Here is a 21822-nt window from a genome sequence, read left to right as displayed (position 1 = left end):
GCCGAGAGGGGGACTGGATTCAGGCCGCCAGGGAGGTGGCTGCCAAGCAAAGGGGACCAAGACTAAAGAGTGATAGTGAGGGAGAGAGGACGGGCAGGTTTCAGAGTCACGATGAGCCGAAGGGGTCGCCTTAACATTGTAGCTTATGGAAAGGAGCGCTGAGTGCAACTTCTGTCAAGTCAGACTATCGGGGCCACAATTTTCTTCAGGCTGGGAGATGGCTCCTTGTTACTCCTTAATCCTCCTCTAACTCCTGCTTTCTCAGAACAGTAGGTCTTATCTCCTGGTCTAGGGTACTTGGGGCCTGGCTTTCTCAGAAATACATACATACAAACATATCTCTCTCTCTCTGTCTCTCTGTCTCTCTCTCTATCTGACATATGTAATATATAATATATATGTAAAATGCATGCATATATGCATATATTTGTGTGTGTGTGTGTGTATATATATATATATATATGTGTATATATATATATATATATATACACATACATGCATTCACACACCAGGGGTGCCAAAAAATGTATATAAGTGGACACTTTGGTCAACGTTGCTCAAGCAGTAGTTCGCCGTAATCAGAAGTGTCTGGATGCTGATGGTAACCACTTTGAGCACCTCTTGTAATTGCAGAAGACAAACATGATTTGTATTCATCTCTTGTTATTAGTACATATTGAGTATTACAATTTTAATACAGTTTTTTCCTGCCTTAAAATGTGTATACATTTTTTGACACCCCTCTGTATATGTATATGAGAAAGGCATTTATTTTAAGGAATTGGCTCATGGATTTTGGGGTGACAAGTCTGAAATTTACAGGGCAGCTGTCAAGCTGGAAAACCAGGCAAGGGTTGATGGTGAGTCTTGAGTCCGAATTCTGCAGGGCCGCAGGCAGTGTTCTGTTTTGCAGTCTTCAGGAGAATTGCTTTTTCTTTGAGACACTCAGTTTTTGCTCTAGGCCTGCAACTGAGCTGAGGGCTGCCTGCATTGTGGAGGACAATGTGTATCACTCAAAGTCTACTGACTTAAATGTACATCACCTCTAATAAATACCTTCACAGCAACATCTAGACCAACAGTGGTGCACCAGAGCCTTGCCAAGTTGATACATAAAATTTACCATCACAGACTATTGCTTTATTATTATTTTTTTTTCTTTTCTGTGTTTCCCTACCAAAGGGGGAATTCTGGTGTGTCATATAATTTGATGGTTTTAGATATTTGTGTTTGGGTCCTATTATGTACTTACCAAATGGGCTTTTCTTTTGTTTGTTTGCTTTTTCGTTTTTTTACTGCTGTGCAGGTTAAAATTTGCTTTCCTGAACATTACATTGTCTTATTTGATCTCAATTATCTTAAGAGATACAGAGATTCTATCAACCCAGTCTACAAGGGAGGAGATCAAAGCTCAGAGCAGTGAACTGACTTGCTCCAGGGGTAAAGCACCTTTAGCTTGGACTGGAGGATCTGCTGCCCAGGCCTTTTCCTCCAAATCTGCCAGCCTTTCTAAGGCATTGCTTTATGCATTTGGAAATTCAAATAAGATGAATAGTTCCTCCCCTCAAGGAGCTTGTGGTCATGCTCAGCTAGTATGTTACAAATACCATCCGACTTTAATTTTAATAAAGCCAAGAACAAAGATTTTTGAAACTCTGAGGAGGAGGAATCCATTCTAACTGGGAAAAGGGGATATTCTTAGAGTGCCAACATGGGTTCAGAGAAATCAACAACTCTCTGTTTATTTTCAGGCTCCCTAGGAAGCCTTCTAATTTTCTGCATCTTTCCTTTGCATTAGTATTTGTTTATCCAGATGGTGAAACATTTAATGATTAAAATACTTGGCCAAACTATCTGGGAGGAAAGGGGGTAGGGAAAGTAGGAAGGAAGAAAGAGGACAGAAACAGTTATTAATGAGATCCTTACATGTTCCTTTTGTTTTAATCAGTGAAAATACAAGTAAATAATGACAAGAGTGAAGACAATGTATATATCACAGTATTTGTCTTATAAAGAGTAAGAAGCCTTGTGTGTGTGCATGTGTGTGTGTGTGTGCACGTGTGTGTGTGTGTGTGTGTGTGTCGCACAGTGGGTGTGAAGAAATGACCTAGAACTCTTTGTCTTGGTAAATTGTCCTACCAATCCAGACCACAACTTCCTAGATTTGTCTTGGTAATTTTGAACTTACCTCCCGTTTCAGACTAACTTTCAGGGTCTGAAAAAAATAAAGACATATTCCCAAGAATGATGAAATTATTAGTGTAATTGCTTCTAGGCCTGTATTAAATATCTGAAATGCATTGATTAATCAATCACTGCACCTTTTTATCCATACCCTTTTCTTTGAGTATTTATTATGTGCTGTTTCATGAATAATTATTAAAGTAAGAATGAGCCCCATTTTACTGGTTACTGAGGTTCAGAGACAACCAGATTTGACCAAGGTCCTTGGTTGGTACATGGCAGAGTTGTGATTGAAACCCTAGCTCTCTGCCTTTATGTCATATGTTCTTATTCAGCCTCACAGCTGCCTCTGCTGATATCAACTCCAAATTGCTTCTCTTTGTTCTCAATGGTTGTTGTCTTATGACTTATAAGGTATTTATTTTACCTTTGCATCTTCTGGAAGCTTCTGAAATAGCCCTTATTGTCAATTTGCCAGTCCTCTTCCCTTTGGAGTTAAGTTTAGTGACATCACGTGGGAGTTTAATGATGGCTTTAGGAGAAATAATGACCGGGACCCAGATGCACATGTTGTATATCTGAGTACAGTGTAAATAAAAATTGGGTTGTTAGATTTTGATGTATGCTATTTGAACTAAATTTTAGTAATGAGAAATAGGGATAGGCTCGGATGAGTTGTGATATAAAAGCCAATTCATATTTTATGATATGTACACCAAACAGGGAAATAATCAAGGTGGATGCCTTATTAGATCTGAATTGGGAAAATTAATGTGCAATGTGACCTGTAATCGTCAACATTTTAAAGTAGTCGGCATGAGGTCATGTTCGGCAATTTACTTATATTCATTCATCTTTTTGATGGGAATCGCAACAGTGGCACTGACAGTTGGTACCTCAAACAAAACTGCACAGATATAGTCATTGCAGATAACATACTATAATTTGTAAAAATGTTTTGCATAATATTTTTCACTGGAAATCTCCGTAAAAATTCATAGTTTTAAAAGAGTGCTTGGAGGAGAGACATTTTAAAACTAAAATTTCAAAGGATTAATAAATACACACAAATATCTATTGTCTATAAAGGCAAAGAAAAACCTTTTGTCTATAATCATCTACAGAGAAGACAGCTCAAATACTCGGGAAGTCAAATGGATAGAGAAATGTATACTTGAAATTTTATAACAATGTATATTTTAGCTGAGTAGTGTTTTTTTTAAATAACTGGTATAATTCATGTAAAGTAAGGGAGTTTGATTTTTGTTGAGTGTTCTCTTGAAATTTTGAGGGATTGAATGATTTGCTGTGGGGTGAATTGCTCAAAAATTCCTTGAACAAACCTGTCCCAAAGTGGACACAAGAGGGCGCCAAGTCTCTATGTCAAACGCAATAGCCGAGGGAGCTTTAATGGACGAAATAAACTCTGGCACTTAAAAATGAAGCCATGTTTATTTCATTCTGGGTAATATATTATGCACCTGCTTGTTTTATTTTTTAGACTGATTCATGTCAAATGATTTTCCAGAAATATGACACGTGTACTACTGGATCCAGGCAGAACTAATCTTGCAACATACAATTAGTAGTTTGTACAAATTATATTCCATGGTAGAATGAAGTTTTACTTTATTGTATTCACTCTATAAAGGGAATTAAGAGAATGTAGCAAGTTGTCACATACTTTTTAAAGCATTTTTTTCTTTATAACACGCTAAGAAATAGGTATTGGTCATGGACTATTTACTACACACACACACACACACACACACACACACACACACTCCTTTGTTAGAAGCAAAACGAGGGGAATCTTTGTCCACAGGGTTCAGGGGCTAATTTGGGGTGAGACATCTGGAAGAAAGAGGACACAAAATTGTATGTGAAGCAACTGGAGTTAGCAGGAAGAAAACTGAGGCATTTTTGCAAGGTGAATACTTGGCTTGTGTGTAAGTTTGTGAGGGCTGCCCTACCAAACAAAATACCACAGACTGGGTGGCTTAAACAACAGAGACTTGTTTTTTTTCCAGTTCTGGAGGCTAGAGTCCAAGGTCAAGGCGTTGGCAGGGTTGGTCTCTCCTGAGGCCTCTCCTTGGCTTGCAGGTGCCTTTCTTCTCTCTGTCTTCACACGGCCCTTCCTCTGTGCGCACGCAGCCCTGGTTGGTGTCTCTTTGTGTGTCCAAATTTCCTCTTCTTAGGAAAACGTCAGTCAGATTGGATTGTGGCCCATGCTAAAAGCCTTATTTTAACTTAACTACCTTTTTAAAAGCCCCATCTCCAAATACACTCACACTTTGGGGTACTGGGGGTTAGGGCTTTAACATATGCATTTGGGAGGGCACAATTCAGCCCATAGCAACTTAGTTCTTTATTTGTGTAAATTTAATGTGGGGGTGGGGGGAAGAGGGGTTTGATGGTCTGCTTTCTGTCTGAGTATGTTTATTGACTGGCTTCGCGTGAAACTACCGCTAGGCTTCCACACACATCAGATGCTCAATATACATTTGTTCAAAGTGAATTTCTGCCTTGAAAGGCTACACATTTTACTCTGCTCAGGCTCGCCTGAAATCTTCAACTGCCTGACAGGTAGTAATTAACTGCTGAAAGAAAGGCATAAATACTTCCTTTTAAACATTGACATTATGTCCATCTGGTGAAAGAAAAGCATAGAGGCAAATAAAGAGAGTTCAGGAAATGCTAAAATTTCTTTGAAATAATTTCATTGAAAATTAACAAGTTGATTATTGTGAAAGCAGATTCCAATTTACACATAATGGCCAATCATCTAGCTTTCCTGGCCTTTGATGAAACCCTTCCTACTCAGAGCGATCTGCTTTTTACCCCGCAGTAATGGTTCTCCAGGGCTTCCTAGGTTAATTTGCCTTTCAGATTTCAACTGCTTAACGATAATACATTTAACTCATGTATTGGTTAAGCACTGGTCTTGTTCACAGTGCAGTTTCTTCTGCCCTGGCAGCTGTGCCCCAACATTCCTGCTACTGTGCCCACCTCTTATTTGAGGTGTAATAACGGAGTGCTTTGCAATTGGACGACTTGCACAGGCTCTCCCAAACTTGAGCAGAGAGGCCAGCAGGGGAAGAGATTAGGGACTCCTGTTTCCAGGAGGTGTTTGGCTATTTCAGAAAGAATTTCTGGCTACATGGACAGTGAGGTCTCCTCCGTGGACCACCTGTAAGTGGGTCAGAAGGCTGGGCTCATGGAGAAGCTTCCACCCACACTGCTTTGCAGGAGACTTTTCGTAGGGCCCAGTGGACAGCAGGCATATGGCTGGGCTTGTCCAGGCTCAAAGGGCCTGGTCGGGGGCATGGGAGGGAGTGAAGGACCCTCAACTTGGTTGCTACTTATAGTCACATTCCTTTCCTTGAAGCATGTTTCTGATTCTCCAAACACCTCATGGATTATCTGTTGATTTTCTAAATTTCATGTTGTTCTTTAATTGGGGACAGTGGGCTAAAAGCTAAGGTGTGTCCTTGTCTTCAAATTTAAAAGGAGCACTTCATCCTTCAAGCCTTTAACATTCCCCTAAAGCTTCAAAAAAGATTGCTTCTTCCTCTTGTTTCTTGGGCTTCTTTTTTTCAGGCTACTATGATACAGTTCTTAATACTTTTCTTTCACAAAGGACTTTAAAAAAAAATCCTTTATGCTGGCAGGGAATTAACTCATGAATAAATGGATAATAATAACGGCTGACATTTTTGGAGCACTGACTATTGGCAGGCACTGAGCTGAGGGATTTGCCTGCATTATCTCACTTGATCCTCTCAACAGCTTGATGATAAAGCCCATTTCACAAACCAGGAAACGAAAGCTGAGGGAGTTGAGTAGCTTGTCCTAGGTCATAGGATTAAGAAGCAGAAATGTTGGCCGCTGCAGTCCAGGAGAAGGAAAATGGGTTTGGATGAAAACCCATGACTCTGCAACACTCACAAAGGTGGAAGTTTAAAAAAAGCTAACTGTCGGTTACTTCCACTAAACAAAGGTAACAAAGGTGTGTTAGTACGTCCTTAATACCCCGAAGTTAACAAAAGGTACGGAATCTGCCCATAGGGAGGTTTTTAATCTCATTCAGTGGTTTCTAAACTCTGGTGCACATTGGAAGGATCTGAGGGTCGGTAAGGTATAAGCAGCCTGCCAGACCCCCAGGGAGTCATATTAGGTGGTTAGTATGGGTACTAAGGAAGTACCCGTACTGGGCATAAGGAAGTATAAAAGTTCCCCAGCTGAATCTAATGTGCAATCAAAGTTTGGGAACCACTGGTGTAGTTGAAGAGCAAAGCTGTAATACATGGAGTATGAAGCAGGGGATAAGCACATAAATGACATGGCATGGCTGAGTTATGATTTCCACAGGAATTTTTATAATTCCTTTGCAGTTGAGTCAGGTCAGTGGACCCTCAAATCTGCTTTTTTTGTGTGTCCCTCATTTTGGTCTGTATAGTGCATTCCTTTGATTCATAAAATCCTCAGGAACAATTGCTGCATTGGTTTGTTTTTTACTAGCACAAGGTTAAATAGTCTGGGTTTCTGAGGCGCCACCTTCCCACCTCTTCCCCTCCTGCATTTCTCCTCACCGTACACATCGCTTCCCTGTATATACCTTTGTTCTTCATTTTCACTTGTTTCTTTCTGGCCCACTTAAATTTTCTCAACATTTGCTACTCCTCATCTGTCACTCTTCTCTCTCCTTGATGAAAATTTGACAAACTTCATACTCAAAAACAAAACTTTTCTTATTGTTGTGTTTTTTTTTTTTAAAGAGCAAAAGCTCAAGGGTCTTTTGTGCTCTCCTTTGGTTAGGAAATTTACAAATGCTATACCTTCCTTTCTATAAAATTTATTTCATCCACTTGTGGCATTTCCTGTGCCTCTGTTCAGACCTGGTCACCGGATTATTTTTCAACCAGTATCTGTTCATCACTTTGTCCAAAGTACTGTCATTCCTTTTTCCGTGGTAGTTTTTAAATCTTTATGAAGACATGGAATTTTCCTTGCATATTACCATTACTCCATTTGGTGTTTAACTCTGCTGAACATATTGAAAGGTTGAAAGAGACATTACTATTTTGATTATCTCTTGCCGAATGTACATGAAAAGATGTAGCTTTTCTTCCAACGTTCATCAACAACAACTAACATTTTATGGCCATAAGGATTTTTAAAACAATTATAGTTACTCATGTACATTTTATTGATTGTTAAATTTTACTAATTTGGACAACATTAGAAAAATATAAGGGCGGTTTAAATGAGGAGCCATAGCAATGTAGGGAAAACAAAGAAACACTGGAGAAGGAGAGTAAAAATTAAAGTATGAAATGAATTCCAAATAAATGTTACCTATAGAACTGGAGAGATCTAATACAACAAAAGAGATAGAGACATATATATATATAGAACTATGTATAGAACAACGATTCTTAGGATAATACGAGTAGGTGGGCAAAGGCTAAGGTTAAGGTAAACGACCAGAAATTAACGCTTACAATGGCATAGTGGGAAAGAGGAATGAAAATAATTTAGCAGCTAGGGACAAAGAGTTTTTTACTTACAAAGGTATATACATCAAAGGAAATTGTCTAGTACTAGTTACAAAGGCACAACATCATATTTATGAATAAAAAGTATTTGAAAATTTGGCTGAAAATTATTCATTATCCAAATAAGGAACTTTCAGCAGTTTGATAAAAGTAAAATGTATGACTTGCTTTATTTACAGAGCCAGAAGATGGCACTATTGTCAATGTTTGCAAGGAAAATACCCCTTTAGGTCTGGAGATACGATGAAAAATAAAATGTGTTTAGCTGGTCTCTGTATGGTTCAGCTGAACAAAATGTACATAAAGGAGGATTATGTGTAGGATTTTTGTTACCTGGATTTTTTGTAAAGTACAACAAAATATTCCAAAACAATTTGAAAATCAAAAATGTTACAGGGTAGATGGTTTAAATCCATATTCCTGCTACTTACTTGTTGTCAGTATAGTTATATCTTTATATTGACATGCTACTCTGGTTAGGTTTTTAGTTCATTTTCCCTATAACAGAAAAATACATTTCTAGCTGATTAAGGATAAGTGATAGCCTAATTGTATTACATCCCTAAGTTAGTACTGTTGGCAATCTATAGAAATATTTGTGTTGCTATTGTTTCAGGATGTAATAAACCTCTGGTCTGGTTGGATATCACCATGTTTTCCAGCTGTGGTTGCTTACCTGAGTATGGCAGGATGTATTATCCTCATGGTTTGGTCAAAAAGCTATATATAAGAAAAATTTGTTTAATTCCCTTTAGAGTAAATTGGAAATAAAATGTGACTCAGTATTGAAATTCCTTTGCATGAGCACATTTCTTGGTTTGTTCTTTCCACATTTTAAAATATTAAATGAGTATCAAGCAAGTTAGGATTGAGGAATAATTTCTGGACCTAAAAGGGCAAAACTCTCACACACTAAATCTTTCCTTTTGATAATGTGTATGTTTGTGTGTGTCTGTATATGTGCTTGTGTGCGTGGTGCGTGTGTATACACATGCTGGGGACATGGTAAGGAGGAAAAGTAGCATGAGGCTCAGCTCAGAAGATGGGAAAGTAGAAAGACACTTTGGCTTTGGCTATTTTAATTTCATGTACTAAATACTGAATTTAATCACATTCTATGTGGGACTCTAAAGCTACATTCTTAAAAATTGCACAATACTTTAAAAATAACATGTTTGAATATAACTTTGAAAATTAACCAATAATTAAAAACAAGGATACATTCTGCCATGGGATAGGCTTTTTAAAAACTGCATTTGGTATTCTATTAAATAATTAATCCAAGTAAATTTATTCACACAGGTGGGTACATTTCGTGGTATCCCATATGATTCAGACTTCTAAAAAGCAAAAACATGACATTTTTAGTTAATAATTATTTCAGCAACATTTCCCAAGCATCTTTTATATCATAAACAACATGGATCCTGATTCAGCTCTTCTGGATTCCATAATAACAGATGGATTGCGAGACTGTTTACTGCTGCTTCCCACAAACTTCCTCTTTGTAAACTACTATATTATTTATGAATCAGAAAAGTTTCAAAGAAGCCTCCTATCTGATTACTGCTTACTGATGAACTTGCATCAGAGAAACTTTTAGTTGAATTACCCCAGTTTGTTATAAAGAACTGTTATTATTCCAAAGTCTGAATTTGTTAACTGGTTACTATGGTTGCTTCTCTGTGCCATTTACTCCCAAAGACTTTGTCTGATGGATTGTATTAAATCTATCCACAGGAAACGAGGAATAGTGAATGTATCGGCACTGAAAAATTATGGTATACTGGTAATAAAAAGTGTTTCATAAGCAGCATTACTACACCATACACTTTGAGATGTATTTGAAATGTACTTTAGAAAATATTTGGTCTTTGAAAATAATTTTGGTCTTTGAATTGGTTTATGCTCATCCTTGTGGAAAACTGTATCTAGTTTTCTGCAATAATGCATTTACGGACATTTATAGACAATTTACAGACGTTTCTGGTCTCTGACCTTGACACTTAGAATTGCTGGTTTGAGTGTCGGGCATGAATAAATGCGGAAAAAGAATGAAACTGAAACGTACCTCTTTAAAGTTTATTTGATCTATCTTGATTTCACAGTTTACTTTAGCAATAGAAGCACTTTTCTTTTTGTGTGTGTATGAAGTGGGCACAAAGATATCCATACTCATAGGATTTTAATTAGACACAAGAGAGGACAAGAGAAAACCAAATCAAACAAAGCAAAAATCCTCACTGAACTAAAAGCCTGGAAAAATCCTAACCTTTCCTTAAAATTTCCACCCTCTGTGCTACTTAATATACAACAAGATTATGATTAATTTATCAGGACCTTAATAAGAAACATATTGACGGAGAAGTGTCATCATTTACAATGGTTCTAGGGCTAAACCTGTGCTAGTGTGTGAGAACGTGCGCGCGACAAGGCCGGTTATGTCGCCATCCTATCAAAAATATAATTGTCGATATGCCGATTATGAAGTGAGTTCTCACCCTGCCCCTAGATGCCGTCCTTACTGGGGACTTTTTTTGCCTTCATGGGAACCTAATGCTGAGGCCGACCAGCTGCATGATCCCTAGATGCCAACACAACCAGGAAGGAGCTTGTGACAGATGCTTTAGCATTTTATGCAAATAGCAACTTCATGGATCAGTTTTCCTTCTCTCTGTGGAATATAGGCATCTGGAAAATAGAATTCCCAGAACCTTTGCACATTAACAAATGAACAGAAATGACCAAACTAAACAGGTACCAGGACTGAACTGGAATGTCAAAAAAGAATATGTTCATTAAAGCCCTAGTTCTATTGTAACTTTCCTCCGTCACACCATGTACTTGAATCACTTTCTAGCACTTTTCTTTCTTAAATCTGTAGTAACTGAAAAGTATATATTTTGTATATATCTGCCTCCCAGTCACTTTACCGTAGTTTTAGAGAAGCATAGGTCTGTAGTCACAGTGAAGAAATCCACACATAGGCTGAAGATGTGTTTAAAACAATTTTAAACAAAAACAAAACCAGAACATTCTTTTCCAGAAAAAAAGTTCTTTTTTCCCAAAATAGAAATATTTCAAAGCTTTAAGTTTTACATATATTTGCAGTAAAATAATTACTACTTTTTTTTCACATTGCCGTGCCACTTAACAATATACTCATGAAAAAATATAAGCTTCATGATACAGCAAACATTTAGGTATATTCTGACATTCAGCTTCAGCTTTTAAATGATTACTGCTATTTCAATGCATAAATAATTTTATAGTACACATACATTTGCTTTAATAAGGCTTTCACATTATACCTAATTTTATGTAAATGTTATTCAGATTTCAATCCAAGAGTTTTGTAGGGGAGGTTAAAGGGTGTTTATCTTGATTTGTTAAAATGCACCATTGAAATTAAGCAGTGACAAATATTATGACTTTTTAAATTGTTCTAAATGGTTGTATTTATTTATTAGACTCTGTTTATACAAATACTTTAACTCTTTATATGTAACCTGATTTGATGAATCGTTCGTACAGGAGCTATAATCAGGAAATAGATTTGGTGATCTCATAAACTGAACAATCATCTTGTATTCTTAGTAAACCCTCTTTTATGAGTATTGTTTAATGAAATAAACTGGTACATACCACATTTAGAAAAATTAATAAAAATGAATCACAGAAGAAAGCTTAGATTAATTTTTTTCTAAAATGCTAGGCTTTATGTAATCATAAAGATTAGTGCTTGAAATGTATTTCTTTTTTTTTTTTACAGGAGGAAATAAAAATTTTAATACATGTACATAGGAAATTTATATATGTATGAAAATTCCGAAGATAGTAAGGCAACTCTGGGTGTATGTGACATTTTGAACAAAGGAGAAAAAGGGAGGAATGTGGTTTGAGATTTCAGAAGTGAGAATGGACGATTTACAGGTAGTTGAAGAGTTGAACACACAGGCAGGCAAATTCTTGTTAGGCAACCCTTAAAATGTAATTCTTGAACCTATAGTTTCAACATTTGGGAGAACATATATTTATTCAGAATACTCATGATAAAAATAAATGCAAATTAACAAAAATATTACATTAGTTCATTTAAAAAATACTTCTGAAAATGATATTTTAAGGTGGGAAGGAAAGTGATCAGAAATGTCAGTACATAAGAATACAACTATTGTATTCCTACATGTTACTTATCAAAGGTAATCAGCAAGAAGAGTATAGACAAGGCATGGCTCTACATGAACCTTAACCAAAAATTCAAATAACATTTCAGAATCAAGTATTAATAGAGTAAATTTAATTTTAGTTTCTCATAAGTGCAGCTGCATTTTCTATTTAATTACGGGTTTTCGACAGTAGTAATTTTTCCTTGACCTACTCAATCTCAAAAGTCAGAAAATTGCTTCTTTTTAAAAACTGACAATGGCACGGTATGTTTCCAAAGAAAAAAGACAAATTACAGAAAACCATTAGTTTAAACATATTTGAATAGCCAGGAAGAAGTTCTAATAGAAAAGTTGGCTGAATATAAGGAAAAGTTATGAGTTTCTTTTATTGCATGGCATAATGTGAATGTTAAGATATTATTTCCTTTTTTTGTAAAAGTAAAATAATGTACTGTATAATTGTAAAAAGCCCAATGCATTAAAAATGATTTGTTTCTTGCTTTTTGGTAAATGGAATCCTTTACAATTGTGAATTCATGGACAGTTCATCTGCAGCTTGGGTGGTAGATGAACAGAAGTCACTTTAAAAGAAGAAAGTTTAGCTTATGAAGAGTTGTCGAATAGAGTAGCAAGTGAATAAAGAGCAGAGCATTGGACTTTGAAAAGGTAATAAAATTGAAGCTCAGAATTTACTGACAAATGCAAGAGAAAAACATATATTTTTTACCTTAATTGTTAAATTGTGGTACAGAGTGTAAAAACTCAGGTTTTCTCTGAATGAGAAACTAAATAATCTTCCTGATTTAATAAAGTAGACTTCTCAACCACAGACGAGAGGGGATGAATTGTTTTATATATATCCTTCAGAGATTTGATATTATATGTTTTTATCAGTATTGAATCTCCTTTTGTGGCCAGTGAATTAAGGCTCTGAGTCATTGACTGATTACAGAAAGAAAAGTTTAATAATCAATGAATAATTATTCACTGTTCAATTTTCTTACTTTTATCATATTCATAAGTGTTTTTTACATGTAGTGAGATTTCCTCTCACTCTTTAAGTGGAATTAAGACTAAATTGCATACAAATGAGTTAAGTCTGATAAAAGAAATTTCTTTCTACAGCTTAGTTATTAATAATTTTTTTTTTTTTTTTTTTTTTTTTTTACTATTTGTGGTGCCAACATAAATCATATCTGTCTTCACAGGAAAAAACATGGTTTTAACACTCAGGTTAATTAAAAGGGCCAGGTTGTAGAGTCTGAACCATTGGTAGCCCCAGGATCTGTTGAGAACAAGACATCCAGCCAGGGAATCAAGGGAAGCTTTTAATTAAAATCAGGGTTATGAAGACAATCAGGGCTTTTATCTCTGCTAATGTTGATAGAGTTGATATCAATGAATGACCCAAGACCCCCTTCCAAATGCATATCTGGCAAAAACCCAGGTTGCTTGGGAAGCCAGAGGCTTACGTTACTGTAAACTGTATGTGGTAACACCACTGACGTTTAGCTTAATTTTTCCCCTCTAGAGTTTCAGATGGATGTGTTAGATTTTTTTTAATTTACTTACTAAAATATTTCGTTTACAATCTAACATTGCTTGTGAGCAAGGTGCAATAAGGGTGGCGCTCAAGCGCTTAACAGCTACAAATTAAAAACAAAACTGTGGCTCAAAAAAAAAAGAGGCTGCTTAACACTAGGGAAGAATTGAGATTTAGTCAGATTGGGCATTGGTGAGTCTGCCTTTGAACTGTAATCACAACATCTATCCAGGGAATAAAAACTCATGTAAAAAAATTATTTGGGGTAGGAGAGACTATGAAAATCTAAATAGCAAAATAAATGCACATTTACACCCAAATTCTTGTAAATTATCAACCCATAAGAGGCTGATCTACTGGTCATAGTCAGTGACTATAAACATTCTTACCAGTGGATGACAATATACTGTATTGTCCTCTTGAACAGTTGGGCCATAAAACAAATGCATAATAATTTTGGAAGTGTTTTTTTTTTTTTTATGGTGTCAGCAATTTCATAAGGAAGTCCTCACAAAAAGAAGTAAGTACAAATTCAATGTGATAATGTTTATTTCTTATTTTGGTGAGACATTGTAAATGCAAGTTTCAGGTGAAAATAAGTCATAGGTCCTACTATGCAGTATTGGAATATACTTTAGGGGTCCTAGAATCCAGTTCTAGGTCTGACCAAATTCTCTGGTCTTCCTTACACATAAAATGAGAATTTAGGGGTAGATAATCTCGTGGGTACTGATAAGCTCTATATTCTGACTTCAGAAATGGCAAATAAAATGCCATTTGATTTTCCTTTTTATTTAAAAAGTGTTGCTTATATTTTTCAGTGGATTGATATTATATTACCTTACTGTGTTATACGTCCAGCTTTGTAAAATGATTTAGAAAACGCATTTTGGCATATACAAAAGAATCAATTAAACGTTATTGAGGGAATGAAAAGTAAAATGACTGTTGAAAGCAATGGAATTGCTGGAATGAAATTTATAGGTATCACTACAAAAACGTAAATGCTGAGAGGGTGTCACTCACTGAACAACAGTGATACCAAAATAAGTAAAATATTTCTTCCTTCTTCACTATGAAAAAAGGGCCAAAGATACAAAATGGGAGGAGAGAGAGAAGGGAGGGAGATATTTAAAGAGTAAGAAATGTGGGCTATCTATCTCTAGATGGGAGATCAATCACAGATTTCCTGTTTAGGATCAAGGGGATTTTTATCTCTTGAATGTTGCATTTTGTATTAATTAAAAATCAGCATGCACATTATAATGTCAAGAAAATTAGTAAAATTTTTTTAAAAAGTTTTTTTATTGGAGAATATTGGGGAACAGATTCCAGGGTCCATCAGCTCCAAGTTGTTGCCCTTCAATCTAGCCGTGGAGGGCGCAGCTCAGCTCCAAGTCCAGTTGCCATTTTCAATCTTTAGTTGCAGGGGGCTCAGTTTTTACTTAAAAAAATTAAAATGGCTCAAAATTAGTTTTAGAAAGTGTACACACAAGTTGTTAGGTCAGGGGAACGCCAGAGGGACTGAGTGGTTAGGTGAGAATGTAGGGAAGAAGTGGTGAGAAAAGAAAAAGGTGACCAGAGCAAAAGGGCCATGTAATAGAAATTACTCAATGAATAATTCACCACCTTCACCCTGCTTAGCAGTAACCTTAACCCTCTTTACCTTTAGTCCTCTTTAAAATGAAAAATATCAGCCACAGCCACTGGGGAAAAAAAAGGGGGTTTATTTTTTATTTTCTTCAGTCTCACAGTTGTGATCCTGCTGTGAAGGCCATAGTTGTTTAGGAAAATCCCAAATGACGTCTGTACCTGGTAGTTTAAACTGTTAAGACGTGTGGTGTTACATCACTGGCTAATGGTGTCTGGCAGGCGGCTAGACATCAGTAGATCCACACCTCATATTATCTTCCTTTGTACTAAAAGTCTTCGTCTTTCACTGCCTCTCCAATGAAAGTTGCTCCTGTAAAGGGCTTGACTCAGCCATCTGATATAGGTGCCATGCAGGGTGATACTTAAAATCTTAACAATCAGGAAGCAGCGTTCTTGACCAATAAGAAAGATGGCCTTGAACTATGCACAGGTCTGGGTTCCCTAGGCTGTGTAGTGGCTTCCGCAGGATGGGCTAATAGCCAGCATCACAATGTATTCTCACAGAATGCTAACTCAAAAATTAAATATACAATCTAAGAAGAACCCTTCATCTTAAGAAAAAGTTATTATTGTTATTCGTCTTACTAGTATTTAGGTTAGCGTTACGCTTGAATTTTTGACTCACAGATAGTTTTTATAAGAGTTAAAAAGCAAAATTCAACTGAATTCATTTGAAAGATCTTATTGGTGTTAGTTGGCAATTGTGAATCAGGCAGCATCCATTCTGGTAGGTAGAAAGGACTTAATGAAAAGCTATAGAAGGCAAGAGATTTTATAGGCAGAAGGGAGCAGGAACAAGGGACAAAAAAGCGAATTGGTTATTGCAAGGTTACTTTCCTAGGGGATGGCAGTGTTTTATCAGACAGATTATCTAACTACTGCTGATCATACAATTCCCGAGTGCCTGGTTTCAGACTCCATTTCTGGGAGAGCGGAAACTGTAATTAAATCTCAGTTTGGTGACCTGGGGCTTAGCACAAGTGACTCCATTTGAGGCCTGTTGTCTTGTCTTTAACATAAGGGAAAAAATCAGACTGTGGGGTTAAATTTTAGAAATTTCAATTTATAATCGTTATGGTTTTTTAAATTTTATTTTATTTAAACTTCATCATGCTTAAAACAGGAACACTCTGTCCCTCTTCTCTGCAGCTGCTCTAGTCCTTTTCTCAGTCCGGAAGTCACTTGCTTGTTACTGGCCACATTCGATGGGGTTGCTAATTGTCTGTGTGCAGCTGGGGATATCAGTGTTTAACTTTCCTCATCTTTCTGAGTTATTCCCATTCGTTGTCTAAACTTTCGTTAGCTTGAGGGCCAGGATACACTTTATTCTAAGTAAGTCCTTAAAAAACAAGCACAACAGTTTGATTAACTTTATGAAAGGGAAAAAAAAGGCTATTCTTTGATGGTGATAACATTTTTGTAAATTAGGTCTCATTTTACCATTTGTTTGAATTGCAACTTTAAAAAATCTTTAGATTCATTTCAAATATTTTTTCACGTTGAAAATTTCTGAACATAAAGCTTTTACATATTTCTCTCTGCTCTATCATCCCTGTTCCTTAATTATTGACTAAACCAACACTTAAATCCAAAAGCACAGCAACTTTGTCTCATATAGCTGTCCCTTAGAACCAAACAGTTTAGTTTTTATCATATGAATTTTTTTACTTTATCATCATGACACAATAGTTTTATTCAGATTTTCACACATTTTACATTAGTTTAATTGTTTTATGAAGATATGCTTATGGAAAGGAAAATTTTCTCCTTTCACATTATATAATTAGGATGTGAAAATAAATTTTTTTAAGCTTTGTAATAATTCATAATGGATTAAAAAACAAACCTATTCTCATATGTCAAATTAACCATAGGAATTTGACTTTTGGGGTTGGATACAGTGAATCCTTCCCAGACAGTAAAATTGTCATTAGAAGAAGAATAAAATAGTTTTAATAGCATAAGCTATTTCTGGTTTTCTCTACTTGGTAAAGCTTCTACTTTAAATTCAGGTTGATTTTCTATGATTGGTATCATCTTTGATGTCACTGGGATGAACTTTTAACAAATCTATAAAAATGTTAAGAAGAGCAACAAAATTCGTGAAAGTGAGTGGGCATCCTGTACTATTCATATATATAACATATGTTTTTATAAATAAAAAAGTGAGACGTAATCAATATTTATTCATGATTTACTTTACATAAATTCCTTTCATGGATATACAAAGCATGGGGAAAATTTAGTACAGGAATTTGGGGAGGAGGCATAGAGTCCATAGAATGGGGTTCTTGGACTATATGAAGATTGTTATTCTCATTTTAGTATTTCCTCATGTGTTTAAGTTTTTATTAAATTTGACACATCCCATTATTTTCTATGGCATTGAACACTGGTAGGTAAGGAGAACATGGTCCTAGAAATAAACTCCTAAGTGCAGTTGCTTGATACCTTAAGTGATAAGGTATCTAATCTAGAAAGAGAAAAGTGGCCCAGAGACCTCTTTGTGAAAAGTATCTCAACATATTGCTGTCTGTTATATTGTACTGAACACATGCACTTCTGTTTAGTAATATTTTGGGGAGCCGAGATTTAGGGTAGAAAAGACTGAAGCATCTTTGCAACTAATTCTGAAATTTATAGGGTTATTTACTTATTGATACTGTGATGAACGTGCATCATTTGTAATAACATTTTCAGTTTAACATTCCTTTTTTATTTAACTCTGATTTTTAGACCTTCGAGTTTTTCTTTGCTTTAGCTTGGGAAAACCAAATAAGTGCAAGTTTCCTCCAAGACACCTCATGAAAACATTTTTTTTTAAGTAAAATCAAGAGTGAAACGAGTCTATATTTATTTGGAAGATCATCTGACTACTGCTAAATGGAGTATCTCAATCTGAAAGTGAAATCTGTTTTACTGCTAAAAATTGCCAAGAGTTTTTTGACTGAGATTTGGGAATCTGCAGAAAATGTAAAAGTTTTTTTTTTTTTCTACAATAATCTGTTCAGTGAACAAGCTGTGAAAAATAGTTCTGTATTTTGTCCATGTGATGCAGCAGACGGTAAATTTCCATTTTAAAGAACGATATGAGTAGCTTCTGGCATCCATCTCTATTGCCTTACTAGAATCTACTTACACTGAGTTACAACAATGCAGTTTATTATTTCTTTAAGGAAAAAACTAAAAAGGAATCTTATATTCTCCCCCACTACCCCCCAACAACTCAGCTGTACTCCTTTCATAAGATCCGTAATGTGAGGCCACTTTGAGGCCTTACGAAATGTGCTTAATATTCCACAATTGTATTAAGAAGGTAGCATTCCTGGGCATTTAAAGCTTTGCATTTGAAGAACTTTAGAATTAATGCACTATTTCTTTCTAAATGTATTCTTTTGAGGTAGGTGGTCCCGTAATTAACATTTATTGAAAACTGTTAATATTGTTAAAAATGTGTACTTATGATTCTCATATAAACACAAAAGGAACATGAGCTTAAATATTTTATTTATTCATTAATTAATAAGAGAAGCAGTAAGATGTTATAACCTGCTCAAAGGAGAATTCAAATTTGCATTCACAAACATACAGACGGGCAGATAAATAATGCTGAAATGAATTGGCAAATAGATGCAAAACTGGTCAATATTTACAGAGAAATAATCAGTTGCATTCTACAGGTTATAACATTTATTCCATGGACCAGAATAATTTGCATCATTATTAAATTTCTACAATTCACAGGAATGTAGAGTAGCTCAAAAACAATGAATGGCGGAAATAACCCGGAAGGGTCTGTTAGACAGGACATGTAATGATCTTGATTTATTTCAAAGTCTTTCCCAATTTTTATCTATAGATTCAATTAAAAGTGGATTCAACATTTTCCACTCAAATTAATCAATTTTGTTTCCTGATTCACATTTACCTTTTAAATCAGTGCCTGACACCTAGTAGGCGGTCCATTCGTATTTGTTGAATGGATACCATTTTTCTTGTATCTTTTACTGAACATTTTACAGATAACCCAGTAGGGCAAATGAGTATGTTCTTTTGTTCTCAAATCTCAGGAATGTCAGAAAGATTCTGAAAGAAATAGGGGCAGCCTTCAGGGCTTTGGTACATACTTGTCTTTTGATATTTTCATGATGTGTCTTGTGAGACAGCATGAGATAAATAAAAAGAAATCAGGAGTCAGCTGCCATTGTATCCCCTGTCCCCCATGGCAGGGACATGAATTCTGGTGGGTGACTAGCAAACCAGCTGTAGGGTGAGTGGCTTCAGAGGGCAAAGAAGTCTTACCTTTCTGAGGACCCTTGTGTACCGTGCTGGCTTCTGATCATCGCAAATCAGGTGCTTGTCGCTAGTTGGATCTTGACAATGTTAGCTTGTCCCTAGAATTCATTTATTTTCATTCAGCCTCAATTTATGTCAGCTAGGCAATGACCTGAGGAGTTTAGTTTCAGGCTTCTCAGGAGGGCTATGATGATGCTCGCACAATCTTTTTCTTCCTCACTTGTCTGATGCCTGAAATTCTACAATTGTTACTCCATCTTTTTCACTTAGCAATGAATTGCAATGATCCCACTGATGTGCACATAAGTTCTCATGGGAGAGTTCAAGTTCTTACTGTTTTCAATGTCCCACACTTCACTGGGAAGAAACGTTAGTGACCAGGTGGTGATCTTCTATCCTATTAAGATTTTGAAGGGGAAATGAGAGTGTAAGACGACAATGGGCACAGAACCAGGTCAGAGCGAGACAGTCAGGAATAAGAAGTGGTACAAAGTTAGAACTCACGGTCTTCAACTAATTCATGGGCTAGCCCTCTTCTTGCTGATGTCTCCAATATACATGATTTTTGCATAAATATTCTAATGTCAGCAGCAGCATCACAAAAATGGGGGACATTCACTTTACCAATGAAAAATGTTAGCTGAACTGAAAGTTTTCCATGAGAGTGCCTATTTTGAATCTTTATTTAACCATCAGGTTTCTTGGTTACTTATTAAAAAGTGTGTGAACTTGTCCTTCAGATATTTTATCACACTTAGCATTGGTCCGCCGCACATCTGAATATTCTCTTAGAATTCACAAAGCATTTTCACACAGATTATCTCATTTAATCTTTACAATAATCTAGTCGTCCTTTATTGTGACAGATGACTTTTGCCTCAAAAAGTGCTCCCCCCCACCACTCAAGGCAGGCTTTTCTGTATGAAAAAAATGGCTGTAACATAATCAGTTTGTTCTTGTAGGCTGTATGAGTGGTAGGTGTTGTTTGCCACTAATTATTTTTGTTGCGATAGTCCATTGCTGCAATAGTTCATTGCAGGAAGATAGCAAAGAAGAAAATACTGGAGCCACAGCCTGATTCATCTGCCATTTATAGGTGTGGTTTCGTCTTTCCTTCCGCCGAGGCTTTGCTATTACCACTGAAAAAAATTAGTTCTATAAACACCTCAAGTCTTGACTCACTGTCACTTTGTACTTTGTCATCCAATATTTTCAGATACTATAAAATTTGAATGAGGAATTCCTGGAACATAGGTTACCCATTAGACTCATCTATAACTTTCTGTTAAAGCAGTAGGAGTATTGGAAAGTAAGTTGGACTTTGAAAGATAGCAACTTTTAAAAATAAACCAAGATGATCTGATAATTCCGCTCGAAATATCTAGCGTGACTTTAAAAAAGTGATTTAATTTTCTAAAGTGAAAAGAATAATGCTTTCAGTTTAGGGCATAGAGGTATATTGTGAGGATTAGGGGCAGTGAAATATTCTTAGTTAAAAGATGTGATTTAAATGCAAGGCCTTATTACTATGAAAGGGAATAGAGGACGTATGTTATGATTAAATTTTCTTTTAAACTCTTGAACCTTAAGTCTTAAGAAGTCTGTACTTAAATATAATTTTGTGGACGACAGCTGTCAACCTCAAAAGTGACTTTGGATACATTTTTATTAAATGAATGAATAAATTTCATTAAAGGATTCTGAACTGGTTTTATTCTTTCTAGATCAGTAGATAGTTATTAAAAGTTTGGGTGGTTCAGGCTCTAGAGAGACATAATTTAGTTATATCCTTAAATAGCAGTTAAATTCTAGTTTGTATGTGCTGATTAAAATTCAAGTTTGGAAAATCTTTAACCTTAATGTATTTTGAAACATCTTTATTTTTCCATTCTTCCTTACAATAAATCTAGGCCTTGTCTTATCCACATTGACTCTAACTTTGTTGAGTTTTGGCTGCCTAGAATCTCTATTATTTCTTAAAGTACTTTTCCCCCACTTATGGGTAATTGCATTTCCACTGCTATAAATAGCTGTGGGGGTGATGTTGAATTTTCATCCAAGGGAATAGATTCTGTCTTTCCTCCTCCCTAGTTCTTTCAGTGGGTGATTGAGTGTCAGTTTTAGCCAACTAGACACTCTCTTTGGGAACATCAAGTCTTGAGGAAATGATAAGGTCTGGGGAAAGATTAGAGCCTTTTGTAATAGCTGCAGCGGCAGACATGGCAGCTGTAGAGGTGATGACATCCTGACTAGACCTTCCAACCATAAGCTGGGTGCTATGCTTTCTGCTTCCTTTTTCTTGGTTCTTTGGAGTGTTCTTGGATCCCGTCCATCCCTATAGCCAATCTTCCAGTTTCCTGTTCATTTCGTGATCTCCACAAAGTCTTCCAATAGATTCTCTTTTCCTTAAAGTAGATAG

Source organism: Rhinolophus ferrumequinum, chromosome 8, assembly GCF_004115265.2.
Source record: "Rhinolophus ferrumequinum isolate MPI-CBG mRhiFer1 chromosome 8, mRhiFer1_v1.p, whole genome shotgun sequence".
NCBI classification, from domain to species: Eukaryota; Metazoa; Chordata; class Mammalia; order Chiroptera; family Rhinolophidae; genus Rhinolophus; species Rhinolophus ferrumequinum.
The sequence above is the reverse complement of the archived record's forward strand: the minus strand, read 5'-3'. Positions refer to the sequence as shown.